Source organism: Benincasa hispida, chromosome 10 (assembly GCF_027475165.1).
Source record: "Benincasa hispida cultivar pf3 chromosome 10, pf3_genome.v1.1, whole genome shotgun sequence".
Taxonomy (NCBI): domain Eukaryota; kingdom Viridiplantae; phylum Streptophyta; class Magnoliopsida; order Cucurbitales; family Cucurbitaceae; genus Benincasa; species Benincasa hispida.
The window spans coordinates 41,975,172-41,981,556 of record NC_143487.1 but is presented as its reverse complement, the minus strand read 5'-3'; positions in this window follow the sequence as shown (position 1 = coordinate 41,981,556).

Sequence of the window (6,385 nt, the reverse complement as noted above, 5' to 3'; positions counted from 1 at the left end):
CACCCCCAAAAAAATTGTAAGAAAGAGGGGGTCAATACCCCGAGCGTCAATTTAGCGACGCCTCGACCTTAAAAACGCAGAAAGGCCATCAAACACGAAGCCATTAGAAGAGGCAAGAAGTTATGGAGAAAACCGTAGTACCATCCCCTCATGCATGAAGAGAAATACCTTAATTATTTAAACACAAATGAGGGCTCACTCAAAGTAAAAAGGCACGATGTTATCTTCACCAATCCTGAGAATGAAAATTTAGAGCAGGAGGAAGGCGAAACTTCGTGCCACCACACCACTATCATCGAAGAATCTGAAGAAGGTATGACCAAGGAGGAAGTGGAGGATGTCCACAAGGCCTAGAGGATGGTGGTCAATCCACGGTGGACAAGCTAAAAGAGGTGAATCTGGGCATAGCAGAGGAGTCGCATCCAACTTTCATCAGTGTGTCCCTCTCGAAAGGGAAAGAGGGCGAATACATGAGTTTTCTCACCGAATACAGGGATGTTTTCTCTTGGTCATACAAAGAGATTTCGGGACTAGATCCAAAGGTAGCAGTCCACTATCTTATGACCAAACAAGGGTATCAACTCGTTAAGCAGGCTCAGAGACGCTTTCGGTCGGAACTTATCCCTTAGATTGAGGCTGAAGTCAATAAGCTGATTGAAGCCGAGTTCATCCGTGAAGTCAAATACCCAACGTGGATAGCCGACATTGTCCCAGTTAGAGAAAAGAATGGAAAGCTTCCTTTCCTACGTGGACTTCCGCGACCTAAACAGCGCATGCCTAAAAGACGATTTTCTATTACCCATCACAGAAATCATGGTCGATGCGACGACGAGACATGAGGCCTTATCCTTCATGGACGTATCATCCGGGTATAACCATATATGAATGTGAGAAAATAACGGCATTTTGAACCCCAAAAGGGATATATTGCTACAAGGTGATGCCCTTCGAGTTGAAAAACGTTGGTGCTACTTACCAACACGCTATGCAAAGGGTGTTTGACGATATATTGCACAAACACACGAAATGCTTTGTGGATGACTTTGTGGTCAAGACCAAGCGATGACAGGACCACTTGAAAGATATAAGAACCACGTTCGATTGCATGTGAAAGTACCAATTAAAGATGAACCCCCTCAAATGCGCAATTGGCGTAACTTCAAGAAAATTTCTGGGCTTCGTTATGAGACATCGACGGATAGAGATAAATTAATCCAAGATTGATGCCATCCAGAAGATACCAAGGAAAAGGAATCTACATGAGTTGAGAAGCTTGCAAGAGCATTTGGCCTACATCCGGAGGTTTATTTCTAACCTGGCAGGGTAGTGTCAACCCTTTCAGAGACTGATGAGAAGGGGAGAAAAAATCAAATGGGATGAGGCCTGCCAAAATTCCTTCAATAGCATAAAGAGGTACCTTATTAGTCTTCCTGTCTTAGGAGCTCTAGTAGCGAGCAACCGTTGATACTGTACATCGCAGTGCAAGAGAGATCGCTAGAGGCACTGTTGGCACAAGAAAAAGAGAAAGGAAAAGAACATGCGCTCTACTACTTAAGGAAGACCCTAAACGGAGCTAAGATCAACTATTCTCCTATCGAGAAGACGTGCATTGCACTCTTATTTGTCATAGATAAGTTGTGGCACTACATGCAAGCCTTCACAGTCCACTTAATTGCGGAAGCTAATCCCATCAAGTATGTTTTGTCTACGCCAATCATCTCGGGGCGCTTAGCCAAGTGAGGATTCATGCTTTAACAGTACGACATGGTTTATGTATCGCAAAAGGCAGTCAAAGGGCAGGCATTGGCCGACTTCTTGGCAGATCACCTGGTTCCATTCGACTAGAAGTTGAGTGAAGATTTGCCCGACGATGAAGTTCTTTTCACAGAAACTTCAAGATCATGGGTCCTATTCTTTAATGGTGCAGCACGAAGAAGTGGTGCGAGGGTAGGCATAGTCCTCATTTCGCCAGAAAAGCACATGTTGCCCTATAGCTTCGCACTTGCTGAGTTATGCTCGAAGATTGTCGTTGAATACCAAGCCTTGATAATTGGTCTTCAAGTGGATTTGGAGATTGGGGTGGCTTGCATAAAGATTTTCGGTGACTCAAAGTTGATAATCAATCAACTCTTATGCCAGTACGATGTGAAGCATGACGACTTGGAACCTTACTTCATTTACGCTCACCAGTTGATGGAAAAAATCGAAAGCGTGATGTTGAAGTACGTCCCGAGGACGGAAAAATAAGAAAGCGGATACCTTGGCAAACCTAGCTACTGTCTTAATGGTCATGGATAATGTGCCCCTTAATATATCGCTTTGTCGAAGATGGGTCATAACTCCGATCGGACTGCATGTAAGGAAATGAATGTGATATCAGTCTACCTAACCGATGAGGAAAACTAGCGACAACCCATCATAGATTACCTTGAGCTTGGACGGCTCCCGGATGACTCTCGCCATAAAATCGAGGTTTCAAGGAAGGTCGCACATTTCATTTACTACAAAGGGGTCTTATACTGCTGATCCCTTGAAGGACTCTTCCTTCGATGCCTTGGTAAAGAGGAGCCAGCAAAGGCTTTAGAGGAAGCACACTCAGGCATATGTGGCGCGTATCAAGTTGGACCAAAGTTACAATTCTAGCTTAAAAGAATGGGTTACTATTGGCCAGGGATGATCCAGAACTCGATGGAATACGCAAAGAAGTGTGGAGCCTGTCAATATCATGCGAATTTTATTCATCAATTGCTCAAGCCTCTGCATCTGACTATAGCCTTATGGCCTTTCGAGGCATGTGGGCTTGATCTGGTTGGCCCTATAACACCTAAGTCATCAACAGGGCACCCTTATATCAACCACTAATTACTTTTCAAGATGTGAGGTTGACGCTCTAAAGGAAGCTAAAAAAGAAAATGTGATGGACTTTATCTTCACTCATATTATTTATTGGTATGGTATTCCCCATCGAATCGTGACGGATATCGAGACAATTCTCTAACAGCTTGATGGATAGGTTATGTGAAACAAAATTCAAGCCGTACTAGTCGTCCATATATAACGCCGCAACAAATGGGTTGGTAGAGGCATTCAAAAAGACTGTGCAACCTGCTGAAGAAAATTGTCTCCAAGTCAAAGAGAGATTGGCAGGAGAAGATCGGTGAAGTGTCGTGGGCTTATCGCACCACTCACCATACCCCTACAGGAGTCACCCCGTACTCTCTCGTTTATGGGGTAGAAGTTGTCCTTCCTTTAGAAAGAGAAATTCCATCACTAAGAATGACGGTGCAAGAAGGGTTGACTACAGAGGACAATGCCAAACTGCATCTCCAAGAGTTGGAAGCACTGGATGAAAAATGATTAGAAGCTCAACAAGCGTTGGAATGTTACCAAGCACGAATGTCTAAAGCCCTTGATAAACATGTAAAGCCTCGATCTTTCCAAGTTTGTGATCTAGTGCTCACCGTAAAAAGACCAATTATCATGACAAGACGTACGGAAAATAAGTTTACACCTAAATGGGATGGGCCCTATGTCGTCAAAGAAGTCTACACAAATGGAGCATACAAGATAGTTGATCAAGACGGACTAAGAATCGACCCAATCAACGACAAGTTTCTCAAGAAGTTTTACGTTTAACATATGTAAAAAAAAAAAACAAAAAAAATCTTTGTACGAACTACATTACGTCTTGATCCCTGTCATTATCAAGGGTACATAGGCAACTTAAAGAAATTTAAGTTCAGTCGCGTGTAAATATATATATATATATATATATATACGTTATGACTTGATCCCCGTCGTTATAAGGGGTACGTAGGCAGCTTAAAGAAATTTAAGTTCAGTCACATGACTAAAAAATATATTTATGTATATACATGAGCCCGTGTAAAAAAATAAATAGATAAATAAATAATGCGGCTTTAAGAAAAACAATGTTATTAAGAAAAAAACGCGGCTTCCACATAAGAAATTTCGACACTATGATAAGAAAATCTAGAAAAAAAAAAGAGAATTATAAAATAAATTCTTAGGCCTCTAACTACCGAGGTATGCATAATTAAAAAAAAAAATGGACAAACAATGTTAAGTCAGAGCACCCATTTGTAGTTTTCCAATTCTTGTTGCATGGCCTTCAACATTCCACGGAGGATCTCCAAAGCTTTGGTATCTTTCTCAATAAGAGTAGGAGTACTCTCAAGATTATTTATATTCTTTCTCATTTTAGAGGCTTTGAGCTTGTGTTGTTTTAAAAGTTCATCGCTTTCAAGAAGTAGCTTATACACCTTAGCACTTCAGTTTTGATGGCTTCTAGCTTGGTTAACAATTATTTTTCTTCCAGCAATGCATGAGAATCGCACTCCAAAAGGCTCTTCTTCTGGGAAAGTACGCTACTTTCATCATACAACTTATTCTCCAAATTGAATTTGGCCTCCTCCAATCGACGACTTTTATCTGTGTTACTTAGTTGGAAAGAAAATGATGATTGAAACTTGTTATACTTCTTTACCTTCCAAAAATATTCATTGGCAAGCTTTCTGAGAGGAGGAATATTAGAATTGCAAATGTCAGAAATTGCATCAAATATCTAACGGGTTTCATCTTCAAGGTAAATGACTTTTTCAAAAGGAGTGCGCATGATTTTCTTATGTATGGTCTCCCACATGGCCGAAACAGCATGATGCCAAACGTCAGAAATCATGTCGACAGCACAAAAGCTGGAGACCATTGTTTTTCTTACTTTCCCAGGTGGCTCATTAATCACAAGAGGACGGGTTGGAGTCGCGCTGGTGTCCAATGGTGCTTTAAATTTGTCAACACGGGCAAGTGTAGAATCATAACCACCAGAAATGAAGAAAGATTTTGAGGTTTCTTTAATGTCTAGAATCTGATCATCTAAATTTAACTACAAAGCAAAGGCAGTTAAGCAAACACAGAATAGCAAAGAGATGATAAAAAAAAATGACCCCAAACGGTTACCTCGAGAGCGGTGATATCAAAAAATTGGAAACACCTAGGACTTTGTCAAAGAATCCTTCTTCGTATATCGGCTGTTTGTCAGAATTTTTACATCTTTTCCAATGACAGTCTTCATTGCTACTGTGACTTTCTTCAGTATGCGCAAAAGTGGTACACTAGTTCTAAGCATGCGGAGCTACTAACCTCTTATACCATTGTTAGCCCTTTTGGAAATCGTAGATTTAGTGAGGGGGGAAGAGGTACTATCTACTAAATGTTGTATCCCTTCTTCAAGATAAGTGCCATGTTTTGCTAACCACCAATTTCTATAACATGAAGTAATATGGGTCTACGAATTCAACATACGCGTAAGAAGATGCACTTGAGATGAAGTATTGTCATGGACACATATCATCCAATATCGCAGCACATTAGGGAAATTAGCTTCGGGGACTTCCCTACCCAAGTCATATGGAACATCTTGATAGAATCCAAGTTGTCGACTAAATTGACAAGGATTATAAGTCTCAATGACCATGGAAGACTCGCACCGTGAAGCTAAAAAGTTCGCGAATACTCACAAAAAATGATGAAAGCTAAAAAATCAATTTTTCATCATCTCTCAAAAGCTCATCTTTATTTTGTTTATGAAGACTCTCATGCCAAGAAATGTATTTGCCCTTATGAATATGTATACGAGCTTCAAAGTTAGTGTAGTATTTAGCTCCACCTTTACCAGAAAATTCAACCATCAAAGGACCCCTAACGGGCGTTGGAACTTTGTAATGTGTTGAAATAAATGGCCAGCCATCCACGAACATAATGTAAAGGAAAACATGCATTTGAATAGCCAGGAGAGGGAGAAGCGGTGTGGATTTGGCTTAGTCCGCTATAAATATTGGCCAAGACAGGAACAACAAGGCTAAAAATGTAGCCTTCTGCCATAAGACTGGCCACCTTAAAAACCTCTGGACGAAGAGAGTGTTGGGGTTTATGCCCTAAAGTCTCGTGTCATGTAGTTTGTAAACAGTTTGTATGAACGCTTGTGATGTATAATATATGATATTTACTTCATTTCTTGATTTTTCTTATCTGAATGTTTTATTTTCTTTACCACAAACCAATAAACTAAAATCTCTTGTTGTCTTTCTGTAACTTAAGCATGTATGTGATGACATACAAGTGAATAATATCTTAAGTGATAACCAAAATGGTCTGTAGTATATGGATATAGGAGGGAAACCTTATCCTGGTAACGCTACGGATGCGGCTCGCTTTGTGGAATAGTTATAAATGTTATGACTTGTCATAGATGGTCTGATTCTGATCATTCATGTAGAGGACATGCGAGCGGGGGCATCCTATACAAAGAGTTTGTATAAGACCTGACCACGAAGTGTTAACGTCTCATTATATAACACCGTTCATG